Source organism: Puma concolor, chromosome D4 (assembly GCF_028749965.1).
Source record: "Puma concolor isolate L17-30 chromosome D4, mPumCon1.1.hap2, whole genome shotgun sequence".
Classification (NCBI taxonomy): domain Eukaryota; kingdom Metazoa; phylum Chordata; class Mammalia; order Carnivora; family Felidae; genus Puma; species Puma concolor.
This window is the reverse complement of record NC_141679.1, coordinates 4,324,929-4,349,107: the sequence shown is the minus strand read 5'-3', so window position 1 is coordinate 4,349,107 and position 24,179 is coordinate 4,324,929. Positions and strand designations below refer to the sequence as shown.

At 44.1% G+C, this 24,179-nt stretch overlaps 1 protein-coding gene and 1 long non-coding RNA gene across 11 annotated transcripts in view; both read left to right on the top strand.

Moving 5' to 3' along the window:
* The window catches only part of AUH (AU RNA binding methylglutaconyl-CoA hydratase), a 358,634-nt gene that overhangs the window by 96,539 nt on the left and 237,916 nt on the right, over positions 1-24,179 (top strand). The gene's annotated exons all lie outside the window — the stretch shown is intronic.
* LOC147574673 (uncharacterized) lies at positions 634-5,589 on the top strand. The gene is made up of 3 exons (XR_015243403.1): positions 634-910; positions 1,156-4,773; positions 5,013-5,589. It is a non-coding gene; the product is annotated as an uncharacterized LOC147574673 (long non-coding RNA).

Genomic DNA, 24,179 nt, shown 5'->3' with positions numbered 1-24,179 from the left:
AAGGGGATTAAATACACACGCGTTTGTACAGTCTCCGTGAGGACGGGAGAGTTAACACTCCAATGCGTGAAGAACGCCGGCACATGGCCTGTGAAATCCGGGCCGCACGCTCGCCATCCTCACGTCTCCTTGAATTGTCCTGCCACACCACAGCCGTGTGGGAGCACCGGGTTTTACGGTAGCACAGCACGGGGGGCAGCCGCCGCGGCTCTTCCTTCCTGGACCCGCGAGAGCAGGTCACCCTGATGCGCACACATTGGTGCGGGAGACGTCCAGAAGCCTAGGAGGTGCGGAGGAGCGGAGGCCCCATGAAGGTTCTGTCTCCCTGTCAGACGCCAAAGAGATGGCCGTCCTGCAGAAAGCGTGAGGACCTCGATTGTGGGGACGGCTGTCGGGAGAACCCGACTGAGCACCTGCCCTCGTCGCTCGGTGCCCGATGATTGAATGTCTATTTCTGTCAGCGTGGAGATTAAAGAAAAGCTGAGCAGAAGCGATCTTAATATCTTGTTGATTACATTCCAGAACGAAAAGAAATAGCAGAACATTAAGCCCAGCCGCCATTTGCTCTAATTACCCCGTGCGAACTGGAACTGGTAGCTGTCAGTCCTCAATTGAAGCTTCGGGAAGGTTAGTGCCGGCTGCACGCAGTAACGTGTCTGCGAGCAAATGCACATACCGCAGCCACCATTTGGGAGCACGCTCTTTTGTATTTAATGTGTTGCAAAGTATTTTATGACAGGGTTTGGACGGATGCTGCTGTGAGTTCACATTTACTTTTTGCATCATTTCCAGCAGACAAACAGAAGTGCTTTCAGCTAAATCCCAAGTCCCTCTATGTAAGTGGGTTTCTGGGTTCTGTAGAACTGAGTATTTGGAGGTGGGAACTTAGAAACGTTATCGTTTTAGACAAGTGTTTTGAGACATCCTTTTTTTTTTTTTTTTTTTTAATTTTTTTTTTTCAACGTTTATTTATTTTTGGGACAGAGAGAGACAGAGCATGAACGGGCAAGGGGCAGAGAGAGAGGGAGACACAGAATCGGAAACAGGCTCCAGGCTCTGAGCCATCAGCCCAGAGCCCGACACGGGGCTCGAACTCACGGACCGTGAGATCGTGACCTGGTTGAAGTCGGACGCTTAACCGACTGTGCCACCCAGGCGCCCCGAGACATCCTTCTAATAAAGATTTATATATGTGTACATATATCCTTTTTGAATTGTTAATATGTAGCTTTTTCTTGATCTATGAATTTCAATTTATACATTAATGTTTTTACATCCGATTTATACATTAGGTTTTTCTAGATCTATGAATTCCGGTGTATACATTATGCAGTTTGTTCATGTTAGAATGTTTACTTTCTCTTTCCTTTTTGGTTGGAAGGATTGAGTTTTCTATAATAATATTTAATCTTCATGAAATTTAGGTCTTTTAAAAAGCATTGAGACAAGCGTGTTTTCTATATCACGGTGATGAATATCAGTTTGCAAATTTATTTGGATCGTACGCAAGTCTATTTTCGTGGGTGAATAACGACAGTGTTTGATTTGACAGTTAACTACATATGGCACTTGGTAGGCTACCCCTGAGTCTGTCCCAGATTGGTTCTTTATTCACATGGATCACAATCTGAATTGGACAAAAATTCTAGGTAGAGCCCAAACAGAAGGTGTTTATTCCTTTACTGCCCTGTAGGGAGCCTCTAGCTTGAGTCCTTTGAGAGCCATGGCCCTGTGAATATGCTTACATGTATTGATTTACTCACACTGAGAAACATTTCAGTATTGCTCGATGTTGATTGTCGATAGTAGACATTTGTTGCTTTGAGCTGCTTGGTATCCATTCCCGTTCCTGAAAACACCCCAGTTTCCAGTAGAACATTGGGCATGTTTGCACTAAGGAGGGAGCCAGAGGGTTCTCGCTCCCCCTCCCCCCTTCCCTGCCCCCCACCTCCATAGGAACCTTGAACTCCAGGGCAGGGCAGCGGTGGGGGGGGAGGGGGGGAGGCTCTTCCTCAGGACTCTCCAGGGGCCAGTAGAGGCGCCCCTCCCCACCCCCACCCCAGCATGGGTCTGACTGTGTCAGTGCTGGTTGGGTTTGCCTGGTGACTGCCTGTCACCTTCCAGAGTCCTCGTTGATTCTCTGAGATTCTTCCAGAAATCCCCCCTGTTCTTGTGCTAATCAGAGTCCGTTTTAGTTGCTTATCACCTTCATGAGAACATGGCTCGGCTAATGAAGCATAACCTTTACTAGGCTGAAGTGAAATTTTATTTTTAGTGGAAGGGTCCTTGTGGCTCCTACCGCTTGTGGCTCAGATCCCTTCCACGTGCCCATGGGCCCCGCCCAACAGACACTTGGTTTCCCTTGTAATTTAGTGTTTAAAGACGTGGTTTGGACAGGTCTGGAGAGCAGACCTGAAAGGGATTTGTTTGCTGACTTGTATGTAAACTCTTAGGAACTCTTCCCAGTGCCCCAGTATTTAAAGCCAGATAGTTGTTGGATGGTGTGTGTTGTGAAGGGGCTGCTGAAATCAAGTGTTCCCTCCACCTAATTTCTGTATAATGTAATTGAAAAAATAAGTACAATAAATACTTCATTTTCCCTCTTGTAATTATAAGTGACAGTTTTAGGGTTAAACCTGTAAGGTGACTGAACCGGAAGCATGACATTTTAATATTCACGACATAGAATAAAATATACTGTTACCATTGAAGGCGTTGGTGCCCAACTAAAACTAAGGTATTGCTGGAAGAATTGTGTGTTGAAAAGAAACGGAGTGTTTTTTGCAGTCATTATGAACGAGTGGAATGGAAGCTGTGTTTCTGTTTAGCTCTGTCACCGCGTGGGTTAGTACCAGGTCACTGTCCGACCGTCTCACAGCCCTCTGCATTCGGCCGTCTGGGCAGATAGCCACTCCGCTGGCCAAGCCGTCTCTTACGAGGGGGCTCGGGGGAACAGTTTCTCAGACGTTCGGGAAGAGTGTATTTTCTGAGTCCTGTCACCTCTAAGGTGACCCGGGTGGAAGAACGCTCAGGGGAGCGTCTCCTGTCACGGTCCGTCTTATTCCCAGGCGTAGCTGTTGGATTATGCACGGTGTCTTTGGATATAGTTAGGCTTCTCGCCACGGAACGTGTATGGGGTTTTCACAAGACCTAGAATGCAGCAGTGCCTGCGCTGGAGAGGCGCCCCGGCCTTCAAAAGAAGACTGTGACCTGGTGGCAACGGGTATAATTGCATAAAAATAGAAGCTTGGGGTTTTACAACAGTCTGCGTATGAAGTGTCCTATTCTCAGCGTGAACGTGTACGTGTGGGCTCTTTGCACATCCGTGAGGTTTGCGGACACTTCGAGTTTTGCGCCCTTCCCAGTGCAGGAGTGAATTAAGTCGGTGAGTTGACTGTAAGCAAAGAGGATGTTTTCATTATCGAACTCTTACACGGGATGGAGAGGCTTGTGGATCGTGCTGGAGCCCCACTTAATTCAAACCTTGGTGAAGTAGTGTGTGCTAAGAGAAAGAAACCGTGTTCTGCAGGAGGAAACCCTGATGGTGATATTGTTAAGGGGAGGTTGGCTCCATTGGTTTCTGGTCTGATCCTCATCCTACCTTCCTGGAGGGCGTCCTCAGAGTCAGCTGGCATCGATGTCTGAAGACCAGGACAGCGTGTCGCCGAAGCTGGGGGACGGCGGGACCGACCCGTGAGTCCAGGATCAGGGCTTCTGGGCAGGAGTGTGGTATTTGGGTGGAGGGGATGGAACCAGCCGGTACCACACTGCTGTCCTTCTAGGGCAGTGGCCCGAGGAGGAGGAGGGGAGCCTCCACAGAGTAGGGAAGAGAGCCGGAAGGGGAGGTGGAGACATTCACTTGCCTCTTCTCTGTGAACCAGTGTGAGACACAGGCTTGTTTGGGCACCAACTGGAAGTTGCAGGTGCTGCTCTCTTTAGTTGCAGCCACGACCAAGGAGGGAGGGCACACATGCCCACCGGTAGCTTCTCATCCACTCTCCGCTTGGGGAGCACTGCGAGGGCACGTAGGTGAGGCCCAAAGGAATTGGAAAATGCAAGCAGCTGAAAGCACACATATGAAAACCTTGGATTATTCTCCTTGCCTATTACGGCCATCAAACAAGAACCAGACGCCACGCAAAGGGAACAGGCGAATGGTCAAGGCAGGAGACCGGCTGCATGCTGCACTGCGAAAGTTGGGGCGTAAACGGGACTGGGTTTAAGTCATTTACTAACTGTGGCAGGTTGCTCATGATGGCCAGCTACTTAGGTCCCTGAGCTTTCCTTTCTTTGTAAAATGAGAGTGATGATAATATCCATACGCAAAGCTGTTGCAAAGTTTATTATCTTTGCCACCTTTTAACAACGGCTTTGTAAACTGTGAAGTACCAGATAAGTGTCCGTTTCTCCGTGGAGTCTTACATCCGTAAGCTGGCGAACCTTCCTAGTGTTTGCATTACTGAATCTAGGTCTTGGTGATGCGTCGGTGGGTTAAGCTGACACTTCCTGTTCTGCTCTCAGGCCTTAGAGTCGAGAGACCCGGATGATGGGGCTGGAAATCTAGTTTTGCTCCTGACTAGCATTGCGTTTCTCAAACTTCCCACCAAAGCACACCTAAAAAGGAACACGTGCGCATAGGGTGTTCAAGCAGTCTGCCACAGGCTCATGGTTTTTCTAAAATCACATTTTATTTTACAATCTGTGTGAAGTTTGCAGTCTAGCCTAAGCAATATTTATATTAAATTGCATATACCGGGGCGCCTGGGTGGCGCAGTCGGTTAAGCGTCCGACTTCAGCCAGGTCACGATCTCGCGGTCCGTGAGTTCGAGCCCTGCGTCAGGCTCTGGGCTGATGGCTCAGAGCCTGGAGCCTGTTTCCGATTCTGTGTCTCCCTCTCTCTCTGCCCCTCCCCCGTTCATGCTCTGTCTGTCTCTCTCCCAAAAATAAATAAACGTTGAAAAAAAAATTAAAAAAAAAAATAAATTGCATATACCTTTTAAGTTACCTATGAGTAAGATGTTAAAAAGAGGGAGGGGGTTCTGGCGATTGCTGTTAACTTGGTGGACAAGATGGGGTTGCCCTAGCCGGTGACTTCATGTGCCTCTAGACCTATGAGCACATACACCTGATTCCTGGGCCGCTCTTACTTGTTACAGAAGAGGATTGACTGTGTCCTGTGTCCCCTTCTGGGCAGTTTTTCTGTGAGAGCCCATGTAACAGATACTGCAAGGAACTCTTGACCTGATTACAAAATCAAATTATACAACACACTCATTCTTACAAAGCATTTTCTACATATTGTGTAATTCTCATCCTTATAGGTCGGTCACAGAGGACTTTGCTCAATAGAGTTTATTGTTGTAGAGGCCACAAGTTATCAAATGTTACTTGCTTAAAATATTCTGGAAAGTTAGTCATTAGCACATGACATTTCATTATGGTGTCCTATTTTTGTGTGTCATTGTAACTTTCCATTATAAGCTTAAAAATGATGAAGGCTTCCGGTCAAGAAGGTAGACTAGGCACTGAGCACTATTAATTGCTCTCTGTCCATTTTAAAGCCTCATCAGAATGAAAGCACAGAATGTTTAAAAAAATTTTTTTTTTTTTCAACGTTTTTTATTTATTTTTGGGACAGAGAGAGACAGAGCATGAACGGGGGAGGGGCAGAGAGAGAGGGAGACACAGAATCGGAAACAGGTTCCAGGCTCTGAGCCATCAGCCCAGAGCCTGACGCGGGGCTCGAACTCACGGACCGCGAGATCGTGACCTGGCTGAAGTCGGACGCTTAACCGACTGCGCCACCCAGGCGCCCCTAGAATGTTTAAAAACAAAAAGAGACGAAAGGTATAACCATCCGCCAATAAATAGCAAACCAAAGGGAGAGAGATCATCAACCAACGAGATTCAACAAAGTTTTTGGGGTTTGGGAGATGAGACGGGTTGCAAAGCGCTAGCCTGCGTGTATTGCCAGGGGGCCTGTGCAGATGCGGGAGGCATTGTCCCCTGCAGGGGCTCAGAGTCAGCAGCTGTTTTAGAGCTTAGAAACTTAGACATGAGGTTTCCCCAAACGAGGTACAGTCGAAGGGCTGGGTGTACAGTTGTCGCCCACCCCAGTCCCCCACACCCCACCCTCCCACCGCAGGTGTGCGCACTCCTGGAGGCAGAGGCCGCTGGTGCGCGTGGTCAGGCAAAACGGGCAAAAGCCGATTCTTCCATAGATATGAAACTAACTTCAGAAAATAGGACTTCTGATGGGGAGTTTGGTTCCACTGCAAAGCCCTCCTCCTTCTTTGGGGTCTGCTGCTCACCGGTCAGGTTCTTTTCTGCCTATGTCAAGTAAAGCCTTATCTTGGTCACACATAAGCTCAGAATTTCCCGCCCGAGAAGAGGCCTTCCTAAAATACCCAGTGATGCAAGAGTGGACGAGAGCGACTCCTGTTCTCCTGTGTTCCCGTCTCTAGTGAACACACAGACCCACGGGCCATCGAGTGTATGACACTGGACACATGAAAGAAAAAGGTGGGCCTTAAGGAGAATGGCTGATGCAGAAGCAATGATATTACATAAAAGGGCTACTAGATTCATCTTTAAGAAGAATTGCTGAAATGGAAATGTCAGTAAAAAAATACGAGGGAATAAAGTGAAGTAATCTTCCCCAAAATGGAGAGCCAAGACCAACAAAATGCAAGAACAGAGACATGAGAAATTAACCTGTGAGGGTTGGTATTTGGCTTAATAGAAGTTAGAGAAAAAGAAAGAGAGGAAATTATCAAAAAAGTAAAGGAAGATAATTTCCAGAGGCAGGAGAGGTATGTGTCTCTGTATTAAAGGGACCCACCGAGATCCAGCATGATTAATAAAAACAAGACACCCGTGGGTATGTTTTTGTGAAATTTCAGTGCTTTAAGGAGGAAAGTAAGATTGCAAAAATTTTCAGAGAGGAAGAAAGACAAGTTCTCCATGTGTGAAGGAACGTCAGACTGGCGTCAAAGTGTTCATCAGTGGTACTGGACGCCCTAGGTATTGCCCACGGGATCCGAAGGTAAACCGACTCAGTTCAGTATCTGACAAACTACTGTTTGTTGTGACAGCAGAATAAAGACATACTGAGATGTACGAGGACTAGATAAGTTAGCTTCCCAAGGACCCTTCTTGAGAAGATGGTTGAGTGTGCACCCCAGCAAAATGGGAGAGTATCCAAGAAAGACAGCCGTGGCCCTCAGGACACAGAGTAACCAACCTACCTGAGCAGCCAGTGCAAGAGCACCGGCTGTGAACCAGGTCCAGACGACGGCATCCAAAGTGGAGCTGGGGCACAAGGCTTCTGAGGGCCCCCCCAGCCCTGCCTTCCGAGACTTAGGAAGAATTCTGGTTGGGGCCTGTCAGAAGAAAGGCCATGGTTTTAAGTGATCAGTGGGAAAAGTAGGTCCCCTCAGTCCTAAAACTAGAATTTTTTTATTCTTGGAGTGGTCAGGAGGTCACGCCGTTGCATTTGTTTGTAAAGAATTCAATGTAATTTTAACGCACCCCTTTGCTTGGCATTAAATGATACGTATATATTGTGATGTGGATGCTGGTTGTCGATTGTCAACATTTAGAACAAGTCTGCGATACAGAAGGTTTGGGTGCTGTTTACTTCCAGGTATGAATGGTTACCGTCTTCACACTGTTAGAGGAAAAGTGTGGCGACTCCAGCATCCAGAGCCGGCTTGGTGGAACGGGAATTTATATTCCGTTTACTTAAAATCTTAGTTAGTATTAGAAGGGCTCAAAATTGAGAGTCATAGTTGAAGGTCGGTGAAGATGAGTTAAATTCTGATTTTTAAATCTAGGAAAATCTGTAGACGTTATGTAAGGTTATTCAACCTGGAAACCTAAATATGTTCATTTTTTTGAGTTGTAGAAATAACTATCGGAGGAGCAAAAAACGGTCAAATTTTTTTCTGGAGAATGGGACTCAGGGTGGGCAGGAAGGGTGGAAACACATACATTCTTTTGTGTTAGATTTGTTCTACATGTGCATATTTTGAGGAAACAAAACATTTAAAAATATTTCCCAATTTAGTGTTTCACTAATCCAGACCCGTAGTGAAGTTTTACCAAAGAGACTAAACCGTTTTAAGTAATTGACTGAATTAGTGTGACAGTGACCTTAGCAAACAAAGTAATACGAAACTTTCGCTTTGCTCCTGGCTTTTTAAACTGAGTCATCACTTTGGACCACAACAACAGCAACAACAACACATTGAATGAGTAACTCTTGTTTCCATTACTAACCCTAACAGTTTTTCCCCCTGAAAACATTTGTGCTTCTGTAACTGTCAGTTGTGCGGGTAGCGTATAAGCAAGTTCAGCCTACTTTTATTGTAATAGATTCGAATTTCAGCCCAGAATCCGGCAGACTGAGTACGCCGATGACAGAAATAATATCCTGTTTGGTAAACAAGGTGTTGGGAGTGAGGATGGGCCACAAGGTCCTTTCCAGGTTGACTCAAAAGGGAAGATGTGTTTGCAGTCCTGGTGCTGTTTGTTCTCCATTCCGAAGATAAGCCTACGTCGCATTAACTGGAAAGAACATGTGGATAACCTCAAAACGTAGACACACCGTGCAGAAACGTCAGCACAACCAAAGGGCCTCCAAGCACTCAGGAAAGACATCTGTTGCCATGGCTGTACATTTCTTATGTTCCCTTACTTGGGATTGATGAGTCCCACTTGTCCCTCCCCAAGCAGAGTTCTCGTCGGAGCCTTCTTACTTTGTGACTCTTTCCAAAAGCTGGATGTATTCCCTCCTCCTGGCCAAAACAACTTCTTATGCACAAAATAGGCAGCTGGCCCGCAGGCCACGGTTTGCCAGTCTTTGTTACAGTAATTAAGAACATGGACTCTGGAACTGGACTACCTAGGTTTGAATCTTAGCTTCCCCACTAATTGTGGGACTCAGTTTTGTCATCATTAGCTGAAGCTCGTGGAAGTACCAACACCACACTGTTTTGTGAGAGTTAAACGACGTAACATATGTAAGGTGGTTCAGAACAGTGCCTGGGCCATGCACCTGCCCTTTATGTTTGGCTGTTATTTGAAATAGGGCACGAGTGGCTGTTAAGTTTACTCTCATGTGCTGACTTACCGTGGTGAGAGTCCTGGAGGCCACCTCTATGTTTGCTGGAAATAATACTGTCTAATTAACTGTGTTTGAGGGGAAAAAGACCATGGCAACCAGCCCAGGTCTTTGCTACTTCTTGTAAATGACCCTTCTATCCTCAAGTAACCTCTCCGTGATTAGCAATATAATGCTATGTTAAAATGTTGCTGTTGGGAAGTAGATTCAATGCAGATTGTCTCAGGTTACACTAAATTTTATAGGAACGTGACTAACATAAATTTAAGGCTGGCAGGCAATCAGTATACGAAGTATCCTTTAAAGATATTTCAGGTAACTGTGATGTATTTTGATAACATTTTGCAAAAAAATATATTTAGAGAACTAAGCAGTACGTTGAAAAGTATGAACCCAGTGGAATATAAGCCGGACATGCTTGTATTTCTCTTTACTTTCGGCCTTACTGAGCTTTTTAAAATCTTCTTTTCCATCCGCTAATGAATTCTCGATTGATTCAGTAACTTTCTAGTCACTTTTTGTTTCTTATAAGAGAAAGACTCCTCTCAGTTTAGCTCAGTTCAAAGCTTCAGTCATATGTCCAGTTCAGAGTGTATCCTTGTTCTGTTTCTAGCCACAGTGGGAGTAACAGAGACCAGATTTCCTTAAATAAACCACCTTAAATAAACTAGAAACTTGGGCAGATAGATGAAACAACTGGATATAGATAGTACACTATCACTATAGATTGTGATCCTGAGATAAAACAGTCAAGGAAAGCCCTAAAATCACCACAGCTTTCTTCCTAGAGGCATTTTCTAGACTCCCAAGAAGTAAAACCCAAGCAGTCTGAGATGGTCTTATGGGAAGCTGAAATGGATTAAGCATGTGGGGAACAGTACAGGAGAGGAAGTAATTACACAGAAGAATAGCTTCAGAAACGGGTGACCTTGAGTTTGTTGCTGAATACTAGGATGTGCTTTCATAGGCCAGATGGAGAATGACCAGGTAACTGGTCTAATTAACTAATTAAGAAGAATAATTCCCAGACTTCATAGAGAGACTGGAAAAGTTCCAAATTCTGAGAGGCTTTGTAGGACACACTCTGAATTAAGTGGATATCTGGAAGGATTATGCTGTAGGAGGGCCAAACTAGCCTTAAAATAACAAGTTTTCTACACCTGCCCTAACAGAGCTTAAAAACAAACCTTGCAGAGACCCACCAGTTTTGCAAAGAACTTAATTGCCTGTGGTACAAAGCCCAATATGCTTCAAAGGAAAACAACAAAATGTGGAACACAACTTAGTCTCAAATAATGTCTAGCAACCAATCAAGTATTAGTAGACACAATGAAACAGAAAAAAATGTGATGCAGGAGAATAAGCAGTGAACAGAAAGAAACAGATTACAACAGAGGTGATGGAATTTGCAGAAAAGGACTTCAAAACACTTGTTTATATTTGTCCTTAAGGATTTAAAAGAAAAATGAGCATAATGAATGAGAATTGCAAGGTATAAAACAGAACCATGTAGAACTTCAAGGGCTAAGTATTACAGTCTCTGAAATGAAAAAAGAAAATGGCAGAATTAATAGCAGAGTAGATATTACAGAAGAAAAGTTAGTGAATTTGAAGACACAGAAGTAGAAAATCAAAACCAACGCACACAGAGAAATGAAAAGTGTAGGAGCACCTGGCTGGCTCAATCCGTGGAGTATGCAACTCTCGATCTCAGAGTCATGAGTTCAAGCCCAATGCTGGGTGTAGAGATTGCATAAATAAATAAAACTTTAAAAATGTTTTTTTTTTAAGGTTTAAGAAAATGAATAGAACCTCAGTGTCCTGTGGAGTAGTATCAGGTGGTCTAATAGATTTTACCTGCGGTCACAGCGCAGTGCAGGTGGGGAAAGAAGAAATACTTGAAAAAAGAATGACCAAAGTGTTTTTATATTTGGTAAAAACTAAAGCTCTTTATTGTATCTTCTGTTCTTTGCATCTAAGAGCTATATACTGTCATTGGGATATTTAAAAATATTCATTCATATCATTTCCTGTTAGCTTTATTCTCACAAAACTCTATTTGAGAAAGGCTACTTGAGATCAACCACTAAAAGAACTTTACATAAAACGAATAAGCCAATAGTGAAGATAAAATGGAATACTTAAAAATGATCAATCTTGAAGACAGTAAAAGAAGAACAAGTAAAGTCAGATGAGAAAAATGGAAAACAAAAATCAAGATGGTAAATTTAAACCTAACCATATTGGTAATTATATTTCATGTAAATTTTTCCATACAGTGTAATTAAGAAGCAGAGACTGTCAGAGTGGTTAAAAAAGTAAGCCTCATTTATATGCTATTTATAAGAGACACACTTTAACACCCAGGGGTGCCTGGGTGGCTCAGTCTGTTAAGCATCTGATTCTCGATCTGGCTCAGGTCATGATCTCACAGTTTGTGGGTTCGAGCCCTGTGTCCGGCTCCACGCTCACAATGCAGAGCCTGCTTGGGATTCTCTTTCTGCCTTTCACACTCCAGCCCATGCTCGCTCTTGCTCTCACTCTCTCTGAAAGTAAATAAATAAACTTAAACACACACACACACACACACACACTTTAAAGATACAGATAGGTTAAAACTAAAAGGATGGAAGAAGATAAGCCGTGCTAACAGTATGAGCTTAACATCCCATAAAACTAGGCTTCAGGACCAGTAATCTTAACTAGTCATGGAGAGACATTTCATCGTCATGCAAGAGTGAATTCAACAAGATGTAAAAATCCCGAACTTGCAAGCGAGTATAATAACACAACTTCAAAACACACAAGGCAAAATTTCTTAGAACTAAAAGGAAAAATAAAGAAATCCGCTCTTTTTGCTGTAGATTACATAGTCGATGGAGCAAATGGAAAGAAAGTTAGTGGGGATATAGAAGACTTGAACTTCACTATGAAGTAAGTTGACCTAATGGATCTTTTCAGAGAACTCTACCCAACAATAGAATTCACATTCTTTTGAAGCTGTACATGGAGTATTCATCAAAATAGAAATATGGGAGGGGGGCCTGGGTGACTCAGTTGGTTAAGTGTCAGACTCTTTGATTTTAGCTCAGGTCATGATCTCACGGTTTGTGAGTTTGAACCCCGTGTCGAGCTCTGTTCTGTCAGCATAGAGCTCACTTAGGATTCTTTCTCTGTCCCTCCCCTGCTCGTGCTCTTTTTCTCTCTCAAAATAAATAAACATTTAAAAAGCCCAGAAATCCCTAAAATTCTAAAAAAAAAATTAGAAATATGGGAGTTAAATACATAAAATAAATCTCAATAAATGTTAATTTAAATTTGAAAGATTGAAATAATACATACTGTATTCTCTTACCCCAACAGAATTAAATTAAAAATCAGTAACTGAAAACTATATGGACGTTTCCAGATACTTGGAAATAAAAGAATATACTTCAAAGTACACCTGACAGTCAGTGAAGAAATCACAAGAGAAATAGGAGATATTTTGAACTTAGTGAAAATGAAAACAACATTAAATTTTATGTGAGAAAGTAATGCTTAAAGAGAAATTACAGCTTTAAAAGCTTACATTGGAAAAAAAGAAAGATCTAGGACCAGTGAACTAAACCTCTATTTTTCAATAGCAGGGAATTAGTTTGCTAACTAACTTGAATATGAAAACAAAGAGCAGGGAATTAATTAGTGAAAAAGGACTATGTGCAAACAATACAGAAAACTCAATAAAACCAGGGGCAAAAAGGGAAAAAAAAATGTTTAACAATGCTAGCTAACCTGATAATTAAGAAACAAACAAAAAAAGGAAGACCTGAATTATCAATATTCTGATTAGAATAGGCCATCACTACAAATCCTATAGCTATTAGAGGATAATAAAAATATCATGCATGACGTTATGCCAAGAAATTCACCAACTGGAAAGACCTATGAGAACCCAAAACTGATACTAGAAGAAATAGAAAATCTGAATACTTCTGTATTCTTTTTTAAGAGGGTGAATTTGTGATTAAATGTTTTTCTTAAACCAAACGGTGGGCCCAGATGGCTTCACTGATGGAATCTATCAACCTTTTAAGGAAGACACACTAGCAATCTTACCTGAGTCTGTTCAGAAAACACAAGAGGGGAGAATAGGTCTGGACTTATTTTATGAGGTCCTCATTACTTTCTTGCCAAATCAGAGAAAGGTGGCTAAAAGGAAAGAAATCTACAGACTAGTATCCCTCGTGAAGACAGATGTTATAATTCCTAACAATTTCAGCACATCAGACCCAGTAATCTGTAAACAGGTAAGTTGGGTATGGGAGGTACACCCTCACAGGAGCCCCTGACGATGTGCATTCAGGAACATTACTGTGAACGCTGGAAGGAGGGGCTGCGGGAGGGAGCTTTTGCTTCTCGGCATCGGGAGTCTGCGGCTGTATTTCTCCTCGTGTCTTTTGCTTTCTTGTGTTTGAAATGCCAGCAGGCTGGGGCTAGAGGCGAGGGAGCGGGGGGTCATGACTGACTCGGGCGTCACTGATGTCACGCTACATGGTAGGAGCTTGAAGACCTCCGTCTGGCCGTGCTCCTGACACTTGTTTGTTGCATGCACCCTCGCTCTATCACTTACCCACCCTGATTAAATTGTGTCAAAGCATATTAAGTGCCAGGGGCTGTTCTGGGCACCACAGATCCAGTCCTCAGTCAGTCAAAAATCAATAAACCTCTATAGCAGATAAAAAGAAATCTAAAGAAAGATAATACATCACAACTAAGTAGGATTTATCTCGTTTGTGAATCCGTGTAATTAATCATATAAACAATAAAAATGTGTATGATCATCTCAGTATTTGCAGATATGCAGCATCTGACAGAGTTCAACATTGATTCGTGATTTTTAAAAAGCTCTTAGTTAAATTTGGTAAGTAGGGTACTTCCTCAATCTGATCAGATGCCTTTATAAAACACTGATAGCTAATACAGTCAGTGATGAAAAGCCAAACCCTTTCCCACTAATAATGGAGACAAGGCAAGAATGTCCACTCTGATCACTGAGACTCAACACTGCGCGGTAGGCTCTAGCCAGTGCAGTGAGGCAAGAAGAAATAAAAGGCATGCAGATTGGAAAGAAGGATTAAAATCCTGCATTCACAGGTGTCACGATCATGTTCAGAGAAGATCTTAACCAAAAACCATTAGGACTAGTAAGTGAACCCAGCAGCGTCTCTGACCACAAGGTCAGATGTAAAAAATGGGTTTTACTTCTGTACACACTAGCGATGCACGATTGCAAAATGAAATTTTAAAAGTTACTCTTTTTTACAATAGCATGAAAATATGACATGTTTAGGAATAAATGTAACAAAAGGTGTGTGAAATCTGTGCACCGAAAACCATCAAACATGGCAGAGAGAAATGAAAGATGACCAAAATAAATGGAGAGATGGAACTTGCTCATATGTCAGAAGGTGAAATAATTATAACATCGTCAGTTCTCCTCAAATTGATCGATAGGGTCAGTGCAACCTTAGCCTTTTTTGTGTGAAGTGGCCAAGTGATTCCGAAATGTCTATGGAGATTCAAAGAACAAAGTTGGCTGAATTACGAGGCCTGATCTCAAGACTTAGCATAAAGGTAAAGAAAACAAGTCATCATGACTCTGGTGTGGGAACGGACCGCGGGAAGAGACTCAGGCATGTGGGGTCAGGGAGCAGAAGTCGCAAGGGGCCGGCAAAGGAAGTCCCACTTCTCTCCTTGCAAGACGTGTCAGAGTTTCACAGTAATCTGGGTCATAGTTGTATTAGCAAATGTTAATTTAGGGTAAGTTATATGAAGTGTTATTTTATGCCACTAAATAAAACATAAGCTTAATTGGTGCAATCTGGGTAGATGTGTATTTGTTTCACAGTTTAGCCTCACTCACTGATTTTAATAGACTAGTCAAAAGCAATTTCAGATACTTCTGTATATTACAGAGAGATCGATTTCTGTTGTTTCTAAGATGAGAGAAACTGAAGCTAGATGTTTTTATGACATGATTTAAATTTAATTGTATTTAATTCCTATAAAAAGAGGATAACATGCCAGAAGTTAGACCTTGTTCTTTATCTGTGTTTAAAATAGAGCAACATAATTTATAGCGCCTTGCTTCATGAGCATTTAGCTTGTTTTTGAAAATTAAAGTAAGACTTCTAAGTTAATTCTCATTATACATACGACTTTAAATAATAAAGGCCATTTATAAACGATTTCTGTGTACCAAGTTAGCAATTGAGTTTAAAATGAATTGCACAGTTTTACGATTCTGTGACGTTGTAAGGGGATATTATAAATAGCTTTTATGTAAAACTATGCATATGCATATATAGGCTCATTTAATTATTAAAAATCACTTGTCAGGACAGTCATGGAAATGTCCTCTGTGACAGTTTTTCTCAGATCTATTTCAGACTTCTGCATGTGTTACTATATTTATCTTTATCTAATCAGCCTTGCTCCGAGGTTTGGTTATTTTATTACAAGCAGCTGTGCAAAGCTTTTTCTTTAAAAAAGACATTCTTTTGTAGTGTTGCCATCACTCACATATTACACATTTGGGCAGCAAATTAAAAGCGAGTAAACTGTAGCACTAGATAAAATATATGATGTCACTGTATTTCAAGATACCTTCATGGAAAAACTGCTCTTTTGAGACCATTTAAAACGGAAATATTAAAATTTTTTCAACCATAACGAAAGATATAATCAGCAATGTGGATTATCATTTGTAGGTTTTTGAATATGAAACTTGTTATTCTGAGTTTAGCTGAGACTATATTTAGTATCCTAAGGGTCGATAGCATGCCAACATTTTTAATTAGTTTGCTCTGACGCTAAGAGATGTATACATACTGGTGTGTACATTTAGTGAGTTTGTATCACTGTCAGAAGGCTACCCTTCCAAACCCGTGACCCAAATGGGAACTTAGGGATATGTAAACTCTTTCACAAGCCTAAACTCGGGACTCACTGCCACTTTCCTGCGACACTTCGGAATATTTTCAGTTCCAGGATATAAACTGATTCAGTTGAGCTTTGAGTTTATTCTGTACGCGAGGTACTGCGATGGGCATTATCTCGTTGCCTTGTACTTCTCCATTAAGCCAAAAGAGGTAGATTCGTCCCATATCACGGTTGGGGAAACTGAGTCTTTGGACCTTCTCCAGGGTCCCCAAAGCTAATTCAGGTGTTCGATCCCGCTGATGTATTGATGGCCCCACTCTACTAGTCAGGACTGTTGTTGGTTGAGAGAAGTGTTCTGGCGGCAGGAAGATACTCTTCACTTGGAAACATACTGCATGACAGCACATACGTGGTTGCTAACATAGGTAGTTGTTTACTTTTTCTATTAACTGAGGAGATGCTTGGACACGTGGCTGTCTTAGATTAACCGTCTCTCGTGTTAGAATTCATTTTTGTTTCCTCTACTACTCTGTTAATGCAGACTTCATTCCCTGCGCCCTGAGCACATCTGGCGTCTTGTAACTGGGCTCTGGGATTCTGTCCTCTCCGTGGTACATTTATGTCCCTGTGGTGATTGCCGAGTTAATTTACTCCAGAACCTTCAGCAGCTGACCTCACCACAGAAAGCATCACCTCGCCCTGGCATCGAAGACTGGAGCTTTCTTCCCAGCGTTACCCTTTGCGCCCCGGTACCCACGCCGCCCCCCCCGTCCCCCACCACCCCCCCCCCCAGCCTCTGGAGACCCTCCCTGTTGTCGTGGGGCTGCGGGCCGAGCCGCACAGGTCTGCTGCCTTCAGTCCCCACCGCACCCCTCCTCCGTGAAGGCTTGCCTGGGTCCCGGCATGCCACTTGGTGACAGCACTTAGAGTACCTTGCCATTGTAGCCCCAAGTGACAAAGTCGAGGAAGTTAAGGTGAGCAGAGTAAGTCTGTGCACGCCATCCAGAAGTGACCTTCTTAACACTCTGGCAGATTTTCTTCCGTCTGGTCTCCGCAGTCGTGTGTTCAGGACAACCCACGCCTATTTGTTATGTTCTTGCCGCTCTTGTGTTTGGATACGGATCTTTAAGTGTGCCAAAATGGATGTCGTTTTCTTTCCATTTTAATTAGTTTGAAGTGTAGTTCTGTTCACTCCTTGCTGATTTCTTACATAATTACAGTTTCTTGGGATCATGTTCTATTTAGTACCATGAAAATACGGTTTATATGCAGGAGAATTACTTGTTGTAACGCTTTGAGGAACACAGAGATGATCTACTGCAAAGAGACCTGTTTAGCTTACCTTGAGGGACTAGTTTGGGAGAAGGTTCTGGAGGGTTCCTTTGCAAGGCGCCCTAGGGGGGTGAGGAAACGGCTTCGGGGAGCCACCCGCAGCCCTCGAGTTTGGGGATCACAGAAGAGCCATGAGGCCACGAGAGCCAGCGTCTTGCCACACTTGACGAGAATCGCAGTCTGTGGACACGGAGCGATGCCTGTTGCGGGCGAGGGGGCCGCACGGCCCCCTCTGTCTCGTTAGGAATCCCGCATGTGTCTCTGGAGTCTTCTATCCCAGGCCGTAATTTAGTTTCTGCTTGCACAGAGGGTCTGCGGGCCGTGCTTGTGAACCCAGCACGATACAGAGGAGCATACCGTGGACAGGTTTAGTCTTGAGCGTATGTCATGACTTCCTGACAGGTATGGAGTCTGAGCATCTGCTAAACCCAGAGAGTCGCAGTTCGTCCGCTTCACTTGTCACTGTTCTGTGTAGAGAACCCCTGAGTGTGCATTTTAGTAAGTGTGAACATGGCTGCCGGACTGCGCACTCCAGAGTTCTCCTGGATAGGAAACAAGTTGTTTACCTATCATTTGAGGTTGGACTGTATATTCGATACTGGCTTGCTTTAAACTTCCTTCAAGCAACGAGAGGATCTTGTTGAAGAAACTGTATGAGTCATTTTCTAGAGAGTAATAGACCTTAGTGTACTTCTAAATATTCTAACTCCTAAATTGGATTTAAAGGAAAAGGGAAATAAAAACAACACTAGTAACAACTGGTGTAGGAACAAGAAGTTTTCTCATTAAATGTTCATCTATTCTCTCTGTGATTTTGGTCCAGTAGTAAGAATATGAACGTTAACAGATTGTTCTGGCACCTCCATTTTAAAGGCCAACTTTAATGGCTTTGTTTCTTTGCCTTTAGGGTTTCAGGATAACTTTGTTCCAGTTTAGTCCAGACATGTATTATATCGATGTCGAGAGGCATCTCACTGCTTTTTGTTTCCAGTATGTGACCTCCTTGGTAACCCCAGGTGTCCCCTACCCTTCGTGCTCCTGCAGCCCGTGGGGTTTGGGTTTCCATGAGGTCGGCAGTCTTGCAAAGTAGTGATGCCCGTGTATGAACACATAGCCGCACTCACGATCGCCTCTGGGGCCCGAAGCGGGGGTTCTGGCACCACCCCACAGACTCGGTGTGAGAATTAAGTGAGCTTACAAAGCACCTAGAACAGGGCCAGGCACATCAGAAGCACTAGGTAAATGTCCCCTTGCTGTTTTATGAATGCTGTTTCACAAGGCACCGTTATTCTCATGTAACTCTCCCTTGATCACATGGTATAGTTTTCAAAAATGACTTCTGCTTCTCTCCCCCTACCCGTCACCTCCCCTCAAAAAAAAAAGGGGGGGGGGAAGAAAAGAAAGATTGGTAGATGGGTAGGTTTCCTCAACAACTTTTGTGGCTCAGCTAGACACAGAAAACCATCGATAGGCAGAGAGGATTCAAATCCTCCCTTCAGAGGAGAGGGATGGTGAAAATAGTTATGTAAGCTGCCCCACAATGCAGTCAGATCACCCCCATGCCGAGGACCCTGTGCATTATCCCGAACTGTGTGCTGAACTGAAGGACAGCTCGGGGCTGTGGGCTTTTCAAGGAAGGAAGGAGGTACGGAGGAGGCGCAGGGTGCAGGGCAGCCCCTCTGTCCTGGCCTGCGGCCACACTCGGCCACACACTGCAGTCAGATCACCCCCATGCCGAGGACCCTGTGCATTATCCCGAACTGTGTGCTGAACTGAAGGACAGCTCGGGGCTGTGGGCTTTTCAAGGAAGGAAGGAGGTACGGAGGAGGCGCGGGGTGCAGGGCAGCCCCTCTGTCCTGGCCTGCGGCCACACTCGGCCACACACTTTTCCTCTTTCTTTTACAGGCTCATTGGGAGTTTATATCCGTAGAAACCACAGCTTCTGGCTTTGTAGTGAACACACGGTCAGTGACTGACTTGTGTTCTGCACCCTCCAATGACTCCTCTCAGAAACCCAGCCACTTTGTAAGTAGTACAGACCCAACAGGAGTAAGCGTACAGGCACTCGCGCCCCAGAAACCCCACCCCTGTGCCGCTGAAGGCCCTACGAGAGGAGAAAGTTCCCTACTGACACTGGAGCTAGCTACCAGAGCTCGCTGTCCAGTCCTGGCAGAGAGCTCAGCGCTTGGATGTGTGTTCGTGTACTCCTGGCTCCGGGAGGCCTGTGCGGCTGCTCCGGAGGGACTGGCCGGAGCCAACGGGCTCTATCTTGCAGAGGAGTCATGGCGGCAAGGTCATCCAGCCTCCTCCCCTGCAAGATGATGACACTGATTTACTACAGAGGCCAAGTGGCATCCCTGCGGGAACCTCAGCCCCGCCCCCAGACTCTGGGGCCGCATCCTTCCTCTTAGGCCACGGCAGGGATGTCGACGGGATCATGGCCTTCCCATGCTCTGAGGGAAGTTTCCAGTTTGTTCACGAATAATTTCTCTTTATCAGGCCTTTCTATGCCTTCGCAACTCCCGGAAGGGTGTGTTGGTGTGTAACCAGGAGTCCTCCTGGTAGGAAATGTGGACCCCTGTCTGAGTCGGACACAGAGCCCCTGGGTAGCTAGTCCCACATCCCAGCAGTGCACGGTCTGATAGGACGCCGGGCAGGGACGGGCTACAAGAGTAGAGAGTCTGCGACTCGGGAGACCCTGGAGCCCTCAAGTTCTCTTCCTCTTAGTGAGATGAAAATTATGAGCGCTGTGTTCCAGAGAGAAGAAAACATAATGAATATGCCTTCAACATTTTGTTTTGAGGTTTTGAACCACCAGTTTAGAATCAAATACTTGGAAAACACGGGACTGCAGCTAATAAGTCACGTGTCCTGCAGCTCCCTGGGGGTACGGGGGACTCTGCTGTGTGCATGTGTGGAAACACCGAGGAGGAAGTTTCCTTGGTATTCCCGAGCCCTACGCCAGACCTGGCAGAGAGTGAGAACTCTGAAAACATCCTAAATGTTTGCCAAGTGATGCAGTGACCTTTATGACCCTGCCAGGGCTGTGGTGATAAGACAGCTTCTCAAGGAGTGAGAGGAATATGCTCACCAGGACAGGCTGTGGGGGGCCAGCGGGGTGGTGGGATTTCACAGGATGCCCCGGATCACCAGGGGGCGGGTGGCCACGCACCGCCTGCTTTCTCTGGCGCAGGCTGGTCCTTTTAAAGCTTCTCTGCCCTTCACTCTGGACCTGGAGACCGTTTATCTCCTCAGTTTTTTCTGTTTCCCAAAAGAAGGGGTTAGCACAGACTACAATTTCCAAAGAGTCTCTGAATTTAAGAAATTTTTTAATTTAAAAATTTTTTTCAATTTAAAACTAGGAAAAAGAGTGGTCAATAAGCATATTCTGAACGTACTCTTTAAGTCTACTTTTATCTGTCACATTCCTAGTTATGAGGAAAGGTACAAAATGTCTTTGGTCACTAAGTATGTATTAGTGTATCTGTTTTATGGTTGATTTTACGTTACCATACAAAAAAACCTGAACAAACATTCTTTTGTGCAGTCAGCTAAAAGAACAGCCGCAGGGGTGAGGTAGCAGGAAAAGGAGGCTGACACGATGGTTTGTGAGACACTGTTTCCTCAGTGAGTCCCGGGGCCACATGGCCTTCCTATTCCCACAGCCACCAGAGCTGTCAGAGAGCCCTGGGCCAGCGTTTGGGAGTCTCGCTTTCTCGACCTGTTTCTTCTAGTGTTCTCTCTTCCGGCATTTACATGAGCTGTCTCCTGCAGACATAGATGCTTTGTTATACTGTTGACCGTGAACAGAGAAATGCCATTAGGCTAGCGTACGAATTATAGCAGTGCTCTGGTGTGTGTGTGCGTGTGCGCGTGTGTGCGCATGTGTGTAACTGCATCTTAGTGGGGATCAGTAAACACGCATTAGTGTTCTGTACGTGAGAGGTGGCCAGAGTGTAAGGCTTGCCTGCCAACGCTTGAAATTTCCGTGTCCCAACCCGTAGCCCCGACCATGTCCTAGGCCATATGTCCAATGCCTCTGGAGCCACTCGCTCGCCCTCGGGCTTTCTTTGTATTCCAGCTTTTAGGCTAGGGCGTCCCTTGTCAAAAATGCAACGCTGTTAAGAATCTGTGCCTTTAGTTTTTCTTTGTTATAGAACTAATATTTTTAGACATTTTGAGGAAGAAGGAATGTATTTTGGGACATGCTCAGCAGGCCCCTGAAAGACAGAAAGAATGAATAATACAAAGGTAACACTTACTGTTTTAATTTATTAAAAAAATTTTCTTTAATGTTTATTTTTAGTGGAAGAGAGAAACACAGCATAAGTGGAGGAGGGGGCAGAGAGAGAAGAGGGGAGACAATAGAATCCAAAGCAGGCTCCAGGCTCTGAGCTGTCAGCACAGAGCCCGACACGGGGCTCGAACCCATGAATCCCGAGATCATGACCTGAGCTGAAGTCAAGCACTTAACCAATGGAGCCACACAGGCACCCCCAAATGTAAACATTTAAAAATAAAGCTTGGCATAAAGTCTAAAAATTAGGGGAAAGAATAATCTTTTCAACAATTGGTCGAACATATGCAAAGAAATTAACTTTGATCTGTATCTCTCACTGTATATAAAAATGAGCTCAAAATGGATCATAGACATAAGTGTGACACCTAAAACTATGAGACTTCCACACAAAATTTAGGAAAAAAATCTTTGTGCTCTTGGGTTAGAAAGTTAAGATTTCTTAGGAAAGAGACCAAAAACACAATCTATATAAGGAAAAAATGAAAATATTGGGCTCGATCAATCTCTTGTCAAAAGACACTGTTAATAGAATACAAAGACAAGTCCCAGACTGGGAAAAAATAGGGGCAAATCACATACCTGATAAAAGACTTACAGCCTGTAAAATATGTAAAGAACTCTCAAAACTCAGTAATAAGAAAAAAATGAAATCTTGTCATTTGCAACAACATGAATGGAACTAGAATGTGTTAGGCTGAGTGAAGTAAGTCAGTCAGAGAATGACAGATACCATATGATTTCACTCATCTGTGGCATTTGAGAAACACAGCAGATGAACATAAGGGAAGGGAGGAAAAGTAAGATAAAAACAGAGAGGGAGGCACGCCATAGGAGACTCTTCAGTAGAACAAACAGGATTGCTGGGGGGAAGGGGGGGCTAAATGGACGATGGGCATTACGGAGGGCACTTGTTGGGATGAGCACTGGGTATTATATGTGAGAGATGAGTCATTTGGGTTCTACTCCTGAAGCCAAGACTACACTGTATGTTCACTAACTTGAATTTAAATAAAAAAAAAAAACCGAATTAAAAAATAATCAAGAGATTGGAGAAGACATTTCACCAAAGAGGACCTATGAATGGAAAATAAGTACATGACAAGATGTCCGTCATGAGGGAAATGCATACTAAAACCACCACTGAATACCAAAATGAGTGGCTCAAATTAAGAACATTGACTGTACCAGATGGTGACAGGGATGTGGCTTCTGGAACTCTCCTATACCGCACACAGGATTGTAAAATGGTACAGCCAGTTTTAGGGAGCATTTTGGCATTTTTAAAGAAGTTGTGCGTACACCTGCCATGTGACCCATATGACCCAGGCATCATCTATGCAGGATAGCAGTGTGTAGACAGCAAAAACCCTTACGTGTATAGTCGCAATGATGTCTTCTTCATCCCTTTTTTTCTGTCGTGTAGATGTGCTGTAATCCACTCAGCCTGCCCCTACTGATAGACGCTTGCCTTTTTTTGGTCTTTTGTAATTATGCAGTCACTAGGAAAAACTTGTCTGTGTGTCACAGCATCTCACGTCATTACTGGTCTGTCGTTGAGTAGCGTCCGAGAAGTGAGGAGGCTGAGGGTGCTGTTCCCAGGTCCTGCTGACCTTCCTGCACAGGGGTCAGCACCCCTGGCACCTCGCTAACACAGTTGCTGGTCTTGGGATGTCTGCAGTGTCACAAGTCAGGAAGGGCATTCCATGGTTATGTAACTTTCATTTCTCTTTATAAGGGCCTATAGAGGAGGGCGAACACTCCTCTGCCCTCTGATGTTCTCTGCCTAGGGTCTTGGAAGTTATGCTGACAGAAGACAGACTAACAGGGAAACTGTGTTACCGTGTGCCTTTACGTGGGAGAAAACTCAGTGATTAGTAACTCCAGGAGGTGGTTAGAACTCAGGGGCTCAGATGCCATCTTAGGCGAAATGAAAGGAAAGGGGTTTGGGTTTCTGTGAGAGGTAGGTTATGGAAATGTATGGGGAAAGCCTTGTCTAGGGAGGCTCACAATGCAGATTTGTGTTGCTGCCTTCTCCGCTGAAGAGGAGTGTTGAGTTGTGCTCCTCCCAGTGCTGGAGAGGGAGACGCCGTTACAAATGGAAATTTCCTGTACAAATGTACCTTGGTTTTACAAAAGGAAAACTTAATGCTGTTTTTAGAGCTTTTCCTATGTCTGCTGTTTCTCAGTTGCTTCCAGCTCAAAATAATCCTTATGCCAAAGTGGCATTTTTCAAAGTAGCATATTCTGGTCCCCTGTGGACTATTTGAATTTTCCATTGTCTGTTCACAGCTTTTGCTTTTTTCCTTTACTATTAAATTGTACTGAAACTTGAGTTTCAGTAGTTTGTTGTGTATTAAGAATTAGTTCTTTGTGCCTTTTTTTTCCCCCAATTGCCCATTTACCCCCGCTTTACCAGTTTCCCTATTTACTAATTTGTCTTCATACTTTGCTTAGTGAATGTGCCCCCCGCCCTGTGAGCTTTTTAAAAATGCATTAATC